Source organism: Porites lutea, chromosome 5 (assembly GCF_958299795.1).
Source record: "Porites lutea chromosome 5, jaPorLute2.1, whole genome shotgun sequence".
Classification (NCBI taxonomy): Eukaryota; Metazoa; Cnidaria; class Anthozoa; order Scleractinia; family Poritidae; genus Porites; species Porites lutea.
In genome coordinates, this window is record NC_133205.1 from 38,664,225 (window position 1) to 38,672,278 (window position 8,054).

The following is an 8,054-nucleotide window of genomic DNA, read 5'->3' on the forward strand; positions in this document are numbered from 1 at the left end:
CGCAATAAAATCAGAAACGAACAATTCTCTACTGAGTGACAGACAAGTTTGCAGAAGGACACGTGCAGCACAAGTAAACCTCAAAATGTGGGGTTAGAAAGACAATAAGAGTCATAGTTTTCCGCGTTATGCACAAAAACGCCAAACTATTGCTCACGAAAAACAACTAATCATTAATTAATTAATTGACGACATACCCACGTCATATACGTAATAAAATTCGCGCAAGAGCAGAGACATCAAATGGCTTGTTTTGGTCGAGCCGGCTGGATCGGTACTCAACCATAAGTGCCATCCTTAATTTCCAGTGCGAAACCGCAAGGGAGGTTCCGTAACGGAGAGAAGCATGCTGAACCTAGACACCTTCTCTTGGCAAGAGAGCCCGTGCAAATTATATATATATATATATATATATATATATATATATATATATATATATATATATATATATATATATATATATATATATATATATATATATATATATCTGTCTGATTTTGGAAAAAGGTACCCTACAACTTAAGAGGCTCTGTAAAAAATGGATGTCTTCTCTATGGTCTCCAAATTGACTTAACTTCTGAATTACCAAAAAGACCTTAGAGTGGCTAAGGTTCGTTCAAGTGTGGTAGAGGTTGGCCAGCGAATCACGCCCCTTTCCCCTGAAACCCCCCCCCCCCCCACCTGCTTCTGAGGCCCTTGTCCCAACAACTAATATGGGAGGAGTATAACAAACAAAAAGTATGCACTGACTTCAATGCTTGCGTGCGTCACCACTACTGTATGGCGGTAAGTTAGATAGCTACACTAGCCAACGGCTGGAATTCTTAGCTAGGTACCTTTTTTAGCATCTATCAACAGGCCCTAACTATCTGGGTGACCTGTGCTGCACCCATAATTCAGTTGTGTCTAAAATCAAATATGGCGATCTCCAGGATCTCAGTCGCAGAGGGATCGAGCAAGGAATATTCCAAGATTCAGGGTTTCTTTGTACATCGTTATAATCGGTAAGCAAACAGTTACAGTGTTACATTCATTGGACACTGCAGTACAAATTGTATTGCGAAATCCGTTCTCGTCTCTCATGGCAGCTGTGCTTACAAGCTTGTGTTGTTTATTCTTATAACACTAATGAAACTCAAGACAATATGAATAAAATACGGTAGTATCGAACCTGCGTGCTAAAACCGGACCACAACACCTGTCTGAATATAATTTGCAGAATGTAGTAAAAACAAACAACAACAACCAAAAAAAATATGTATTTTAAAATTGTTTTGAAGATCATCGAGGAACATAGCCAAAGCATACACACAGAATTCTCTTACGGTCGAACCTCGACTTAAATAGTAAATAGTCCGGATAATCGAACGTATGAATATCAACGAGGCAATAATGTAAAAACAGGGAGTAGAGAAAACAAAATTTCGTTACCAGTGAGGTCCTACTTGCATTTTTGTACAGTCTGTATGTTATGTATTTTCAAATAAAAAAAAGGTCCTGTTTCACATGTTCGTGCATTTACAGCACTCTAAAATGTTCAAGCATACTAGTTTGTTTTAACGAACAACGTGGTGGCATAGCAAACAGCTGAGCAAAGTCCATCATTTTTTCGAAGCTGCATTATTTGGATAGGGTCGATGTTGTCAATATTTCTCTAGCATTTCTTTTCAATTATCCTTCGCTTATCTCGATGCTGTCGGTGAATTTCAGGACCTTCGCATTGTTTTTGCGTATACCTGAGATCTGCTGCTTGCTGATTTTAAACGCGAGTGCTAAATTTGTTGTTCCTTTCTCGCCTTTCTCTAAAGGTGAAATAATGGTTTGCATGTCCTTTGTTAAGAGAACAGACCGCTTTCGTTTCGTAATGGTAATAAATTGCTTTATTTGCATGACCGCATCATTTTACAGTATGCAAAAAGCATGCATATGACAATCAAAATATAAAACAAACAGCACTAATAAAAATCTAGAAAAATTCAGTTACATTACTAACAGTGAATCACGTATTTTTATACTGGAGGAAACAAACGTCATAACTAGCATGATGTTCCTTCGAATTCATTATCAGTTTTATGCTTTCTGGAGATGATTTCTTGTCAAAGTCAGGTATTATTCGATTGATTTGATTAATAAATGCCTGTCTCTGTACTGAGTATTTGTCACATTGAAAGAGGCAATGAATCTCATCTTCTACCTGATTTGAGTTACATAAGGGACGTAATCTATTTTCTCTTGGCAAATGATCGATTTGATATCGACCATGTTCAATCATAAGTTTGTGATTACTTATTTTAAATTTAACAAAATTCTGTCGTTCGTCATAATGTCTTAGCTGGTAGAGATAATCAGATGTAGAATATTCATCTTTAAAAGTTTTATAAAATTCTAGTTTTTTTGAATTTTCAAGGCTGTGCCGCCAAAAAGATAGATATTTCTCTCTCATTTCTGTGGTATATCGTCTAATTTTATCATTACCTAGAGACTGAGCATCTAAACTGGTTAGATTGTATTGTTCAAACATGTTTATGAAATTGGAAAAATATCCTGAATGTAGATTTTTTGACATAAGGAAAGACTGTTTGACTATAGAGTCATTATCTTTGTTGTTGAGGTAAACAAAATATTTCATAATTTTCTGATTTATCGGGATAAGCAGCGGCAATCTATCAAGTTCAGCTCTGCAAGCTATGTTAGAGGCCTTATTGTTTACCTCTAAGTAACGTTTACAGAATTTGAGGTGGATTTTTTCTATTGGGGAGCTATCCCATTTTTTAAAATCTTGCTTGGTGTACACTCCCCATACCTCACTGTTGTAACTTAAGATTGGGAATACCATGGTGTCAAAAATATGGGATGCGGTATTAGGATTAAGTTTGTTAAGAATTGTCCGCTTCTGAATACTAGAAAATGCGTGAAGGGCCTTTTCTTTTAAGCGTTCGAGTGCAAGTGTAAAGTTTCCCGTTAGAGTTAAACGTGTACCTAAATAAGTGTATTCTTGGACAATTTCAATTGACTCACTGCCTATGTTGAATTTGATGTCAATAGATTTTTTTGCACCTTTCTGGAATATCATAATTTTTGTTTTCTTCGGATTAATTTTTAGCTTCCATTTGTCACAATACAAGGAAAGCGCATTTAAACTTAAACAGTTCTGTAATCCAGTTTTCGATCTTGATAGAATAACTAAATCATCTGCGTACAAAAGTGAATTTATTTTTTCCCCATTTGGAAGAACAAAATTCATTCTCCAGAAGTCTAATCGTGCCACGAGTCAAAACAAGCACGCCACACATACCTTATGACATAACTCGTTCTTAAAAGCATGAGTCGAAACAAGCACGCTACACTGGGTCAGGTAAGGTGTTTTCAAATAAAATGTGGTAGATTGTTTAAATAGAGGTTAAATAAAAGAGGGCTTAAAATACAGCCTTGGAGTACACCTCTGGAATATGAAAAAGGCTGTGTTTTGTTTTCACCGATTTTGATGGAACATGTCGAGTTGCAATAAAGGCTTTTCATGAGGTTGTACAAGTTTCCTCCTATATTCGTTTCGTAGACATGGCAATTGGTCTTGTGTTTACATAACCCACACGGAATCAAGCATGACATTCCCTTAGCAACATAACAATTCAGCCATTCAGAATTCAGCTGAATGCATCAGAATAATTGTTCATCTTGTGCTGCTCACACTTGTTCAAAGCAAAACAGATTAAAAACACTGTGTTAAACTCACGTTTGGGGGGAGTAATGAAATGTGAAATGGAATAATAAATGTCGGCATCTATCAGAAACAAAGTGTGAGTCATCGAGACACTGTTGCATTGCAAAGCAAAGATAATCACAGGAGTACACTGGAACAAAAAACCATTGACCCTCCATACTTGTTTGTATAGCCCAAAGATTGTTAATTGCTGCAGTTTATGTTGGCCTTTTCTGTCTATTCCACATATTGAAATAAAGGATTCCGTATTATAAGCAAGTGATTAATCCTTCAATCTCCACAGCATGGTACTAATGTTGTTGGAGATGTAAACTTTATTATTCTCCTAGTTGATCAGAGAATTAAACTGTTGGACATACACAACAAGGTTTTAAGATTCATCACAGGTCTTTTCCTCCGATTGTCAAGCAGACAGTCTTTTTGAACATATAGACAACCTCAAGATTGCCTCATTCAAGTTTAGGTTTCAGTGTTGATTTTCCTTCTTGAATTCCAGGGGGACCACTACTTATGCCACATTCTGACAGACCACATAAACAATCACCTGCAGCATCTTCTGGGGAAAGGAAGTGGAAACATTATTTTTACTTGTGGTATGTAAATGCTTACAGTAGTCTATTATTTTGTGTACTTGATATGGGGTGTGCTGAAGTATAAGCTGTTCACATAATTATATGCCTGAATTGAAACCCATCCCTAATCTTAAAAGAAGAGCCAAAGGACCTTTTAGCATTGCAGCTGGATCTCAAAGGTGAAAACCACCTCAAGATCTCACTGACCCTTAAGAGAATTATGGGGACTGGTCAAAAAGCCCATGCCAGACACCGCCTCGGTTACAATAAACAGGGTCAATAAAGGAATGAACGGTATCAAATCACAGAATGTAGTCCCTGCATGATTTCTGCTCTGTAAAAGGTTGGTAATGGCGAGAAAAGGTAGAAAATTCTTCGGCTGGTGTTTTTGTAAGTTCTTAATCTCACCGAGACTGGTCGGTTGTACCAGATCAGTATTGATTTTATGTCCTGGATTTTTTTTCACACAAATGGGGAGAAAATCGCAATGTCTAGTTTTTTCTGGCTGCCTAATCTGCACACACTGCTAATTACCAGCCCAGATGATACATTCTAATGGCTAAGGCAGAGACTTAAGATTAAACCATTTCATGCCGGAAATCAATCTTTTCTCAGTGTAATGATTCCATTCATGTTTAGTCAAAAGCCTAGAGGACTAGACATCCTACTAGTACATTCACTGTACTAGTGTTATTTTTGGTAATTGAAACCATTCCTTCAAGAAGGAAGTTGGATTCAAGTTTTGCTTGCACAAATAGCCAGCTCCAGCTTTTGAAGAGCAGTATAAAAGAATTTTTATTGTATTCATTTTATCCACACAGCAACTGTGTACACTGCTAGAGACTTTGCAGAAGAAACCAGTGCCACCCTCCAGTTAGCCATGACAAGCTTAAGACAGGTTGGAAATGGGCCAGTGTTTTGCTGTACTAGTTGAGGAGTCAAACACAGTAGATAGCCCCTAAATATACGTGGCTAGCCAAATTCACTCCTTAATCCTCTTGGATGGAGATGTACATGTATCACTTCCTACAGCACAAGAATGTTGGGGGTGGCTTCTTCTGACTGGAGTTGGGTTAGACAGTCAATGGGTAGAAAAGCAACACTGCCTCGTCCCGGTCACCATGGTCACCTTCAAAAAACAAAGGCGGATGCCATCATTTCAACACAAGCAAGAGATCCATTCACCAGGCATTCATGAACTAATGGTAAGCCAGCGTGCAAAGAAAGTGGTGTCCGATAGCCTGGGGCTAGTGGATTTTGCTATTGGGCTAGTGAATTCTGTTTTTGCCCGATGGGCAAGTGATATTTTTTTAGAAATTTGAAAAACAGAAGAACTGTAATCAATCCTGCTCATCAAATTTTTTTTCGGGCTAATTGAAATGACTTTTAGGCTAGTACATGCTAGCTACAGCTTGCCTGAATGGCAAGCTGTAAAACTGACTTTCTTTGCACCCTGTGGTAAGCAAGTGCAGTAGAGAAACTTTGTTTACACTTAACATTCACCTTGTGCACAATTTATGAAACTCAGCTCGTTCTGAGCAGGAAGCAGGAATATTGCACATCTTTTATAACTGCCAAAGACTTTTCTAAATTGACTGTCTTGATAATTTTTGCCAGTAACACATAGATATACCATAAACGTGCGGTTGGAGAATTGTGCTTCAATTTTGAGAGTTCCAGTCTCTCTCTTTATCAGCTAGCCTGTGTGCACTACCCCCCCCCCTCCCTTCTCCGATTTTTTCCTGCAGGGAGGGAGGGGGTCTGTATACAGGCTATTTATTAGCATAAAATTGGCTGTGTTGGTGGTTTGGGGGCGTGGCAGGGGGTGTTGTAGCTCAAAACGAAATTTCTTTTAATTTTTTTCACATTTTGTCTTTCAGCCTGCCCTGGTTCCAGATCAGATGGGATCAAGTTGCCACTAAACTATTTACGGTCAAATTCAGTCAAGACTGCCATTTGAACAATAAAATAAACAAATGGGAAGTTTTGTGCCATTGTCATCCATAAGAATTACTTTGTACAGTATAACTTTCAGCCAAGATTGAATTAATTGAACCACAGGGTTAGTTAAGTTTGACAATGCTACATGCAAGTACCATAATTGTCAACGTAATAGTTTGCTGGAACGATGAGGAAAAAGGGAAATTCTTATCAGGAATAACACCAAAAGTTGTGCTATTTTCTCGTCTTGTGGGGTTTATTTGATCCACTGGGATCGATAGCGGTATTAAGTTTGACACTAACTTGCGTTTTCAATAAAGTGACCATATTGGAAAATAACAATAATCAAAGAAGGGTTTACTATTGCAGCCCCCTTTTCCTTAACACCTCTCCTTACAAAATATACAGTATACAGTACGTGGATCTCCAATAAATTTATGTATTATAACAAGTGCTGTATAAGAAGGAGGGAAGCCCGGTGCCTTTCTCTCACCTCCCCCCTCCCCCCCACCGCCCTTCATTCTCCAGAAATTCACAAAAAATAAATAAGTGCTCCACTAGCCTGTTCCAAGCGTTCAGACAGTAGAGCGTGTTAACTGACTCCCCCACCATTTGAACACTGTACTCTACTATCTGAACACCTGGAACAGGCTAGTGCTCCGGGCTCTGGGTTTATCCATAGCCATGATCGGGCCGCAAGTGCATTCATTGCAAGATATGGCAGAATTATAATATCATATTAAAAGATGCCAGGAAAATGGTATGATCTATTTAAGCCAATAGACAGTTGTAGAACATGAAGATGTTACATTTCTAAGGAAGATGCAAATACACACCGACCAAGGATTCGCTACTTAGAGACCAGACATTGTCATCTAAGATCACGAAAACATGACGTGCAAACTACGTTACAAAGCGTTTAGACAAGAACACCTCTGTTAAGGTCACTGAAAAACTCTCAGAATACGAAGACCTAGAAACTGAAGTCAATACCTTAGTACTAAGGGTTAGTCTCAGTCTTTGTGAAGCTTTTCTTAAGGAAAGCACAATGCAAAGGCTCAGATGTTGATGATAGTAATAATGACAATAATAAAAATAATAACGACAACAACAACAATAAATCAAGAAACTGCAGAGCCCTCATCAGGGATGTGAAATATGGTGTCTTTTTCAATTGTGGCGATTGCAATTCTAACGACGACAAAAACTTACGATAATTACGTGTGCTTTCGTGGAACAATCAATCTGACTTTTTCACGTGTACATTACTTTCCCTGGGTAGCAGTGGATGCGGACGACAGCTAAAAATAGCCACGTCTCTGGGTACAAATACTCACCCGTCCCTGTACTTCTCGTCTCTCTCAGCGCAGCCTTGCCAGAACTACTGACTTTGCTGTCCTTCAGCGAAAAAACAACGATTTTCACTGACCTGAAACCCCTTCCATCGCGTAGTTTATGTTCCATATTTATATATGCACAGTTTTTCTCTCTTGCAAAATTCACCCCCTCCGAGAAATAAGCCTTCAAAAAAAGCTTACTCTCTGCCTCAAAGCGAGGCGCGCTAAAAGAACCAGTCACGCGATCTACCATACTCTCCAATCTTAAAACGGCTGCAAGCGCAAAACCTAACTAGTTAATCCCCCTGTGTAAAAAAGAAAAAATAAATAAATAAACGATTTTTCAGTCGTTTTTTGTGCCAGTTCTAAACTTTGCACGAGCAGTGGAACCGTGGCGTCTCCCTTTTTACGTAACAGGTGAATGCGCGTTTTTGTACATCTTGAAGTAGAACTGAAGATTCGAACAAAGCTTGTCGCTCCTGC

The 8,054-nt window shown here is 38.5% G+C and overlaps 1 long non-coding RNA gene across 1 annotated transcript; it reads left to right on the forward strand.

The window, feature by feature from the left end:
• Window positions 1-940: 940 nt before the first annotated feature.
• On the forward strand, window positions 941-6,409 carry LOC140937311 (uncharacterized). Its single transcript, XR_012165455.1, has 4 exons — window positions 941-1,004; window positions 4,218-4,314; window positions 5,115-5,498; window positions 6,174-6,409. It is a non-coding gene; the product is annotated as an uncharacterized lncRNA (long non-coding RNA).
• Window positions 6,410-8,054: the final 1,645 nt, after the last annotated feature.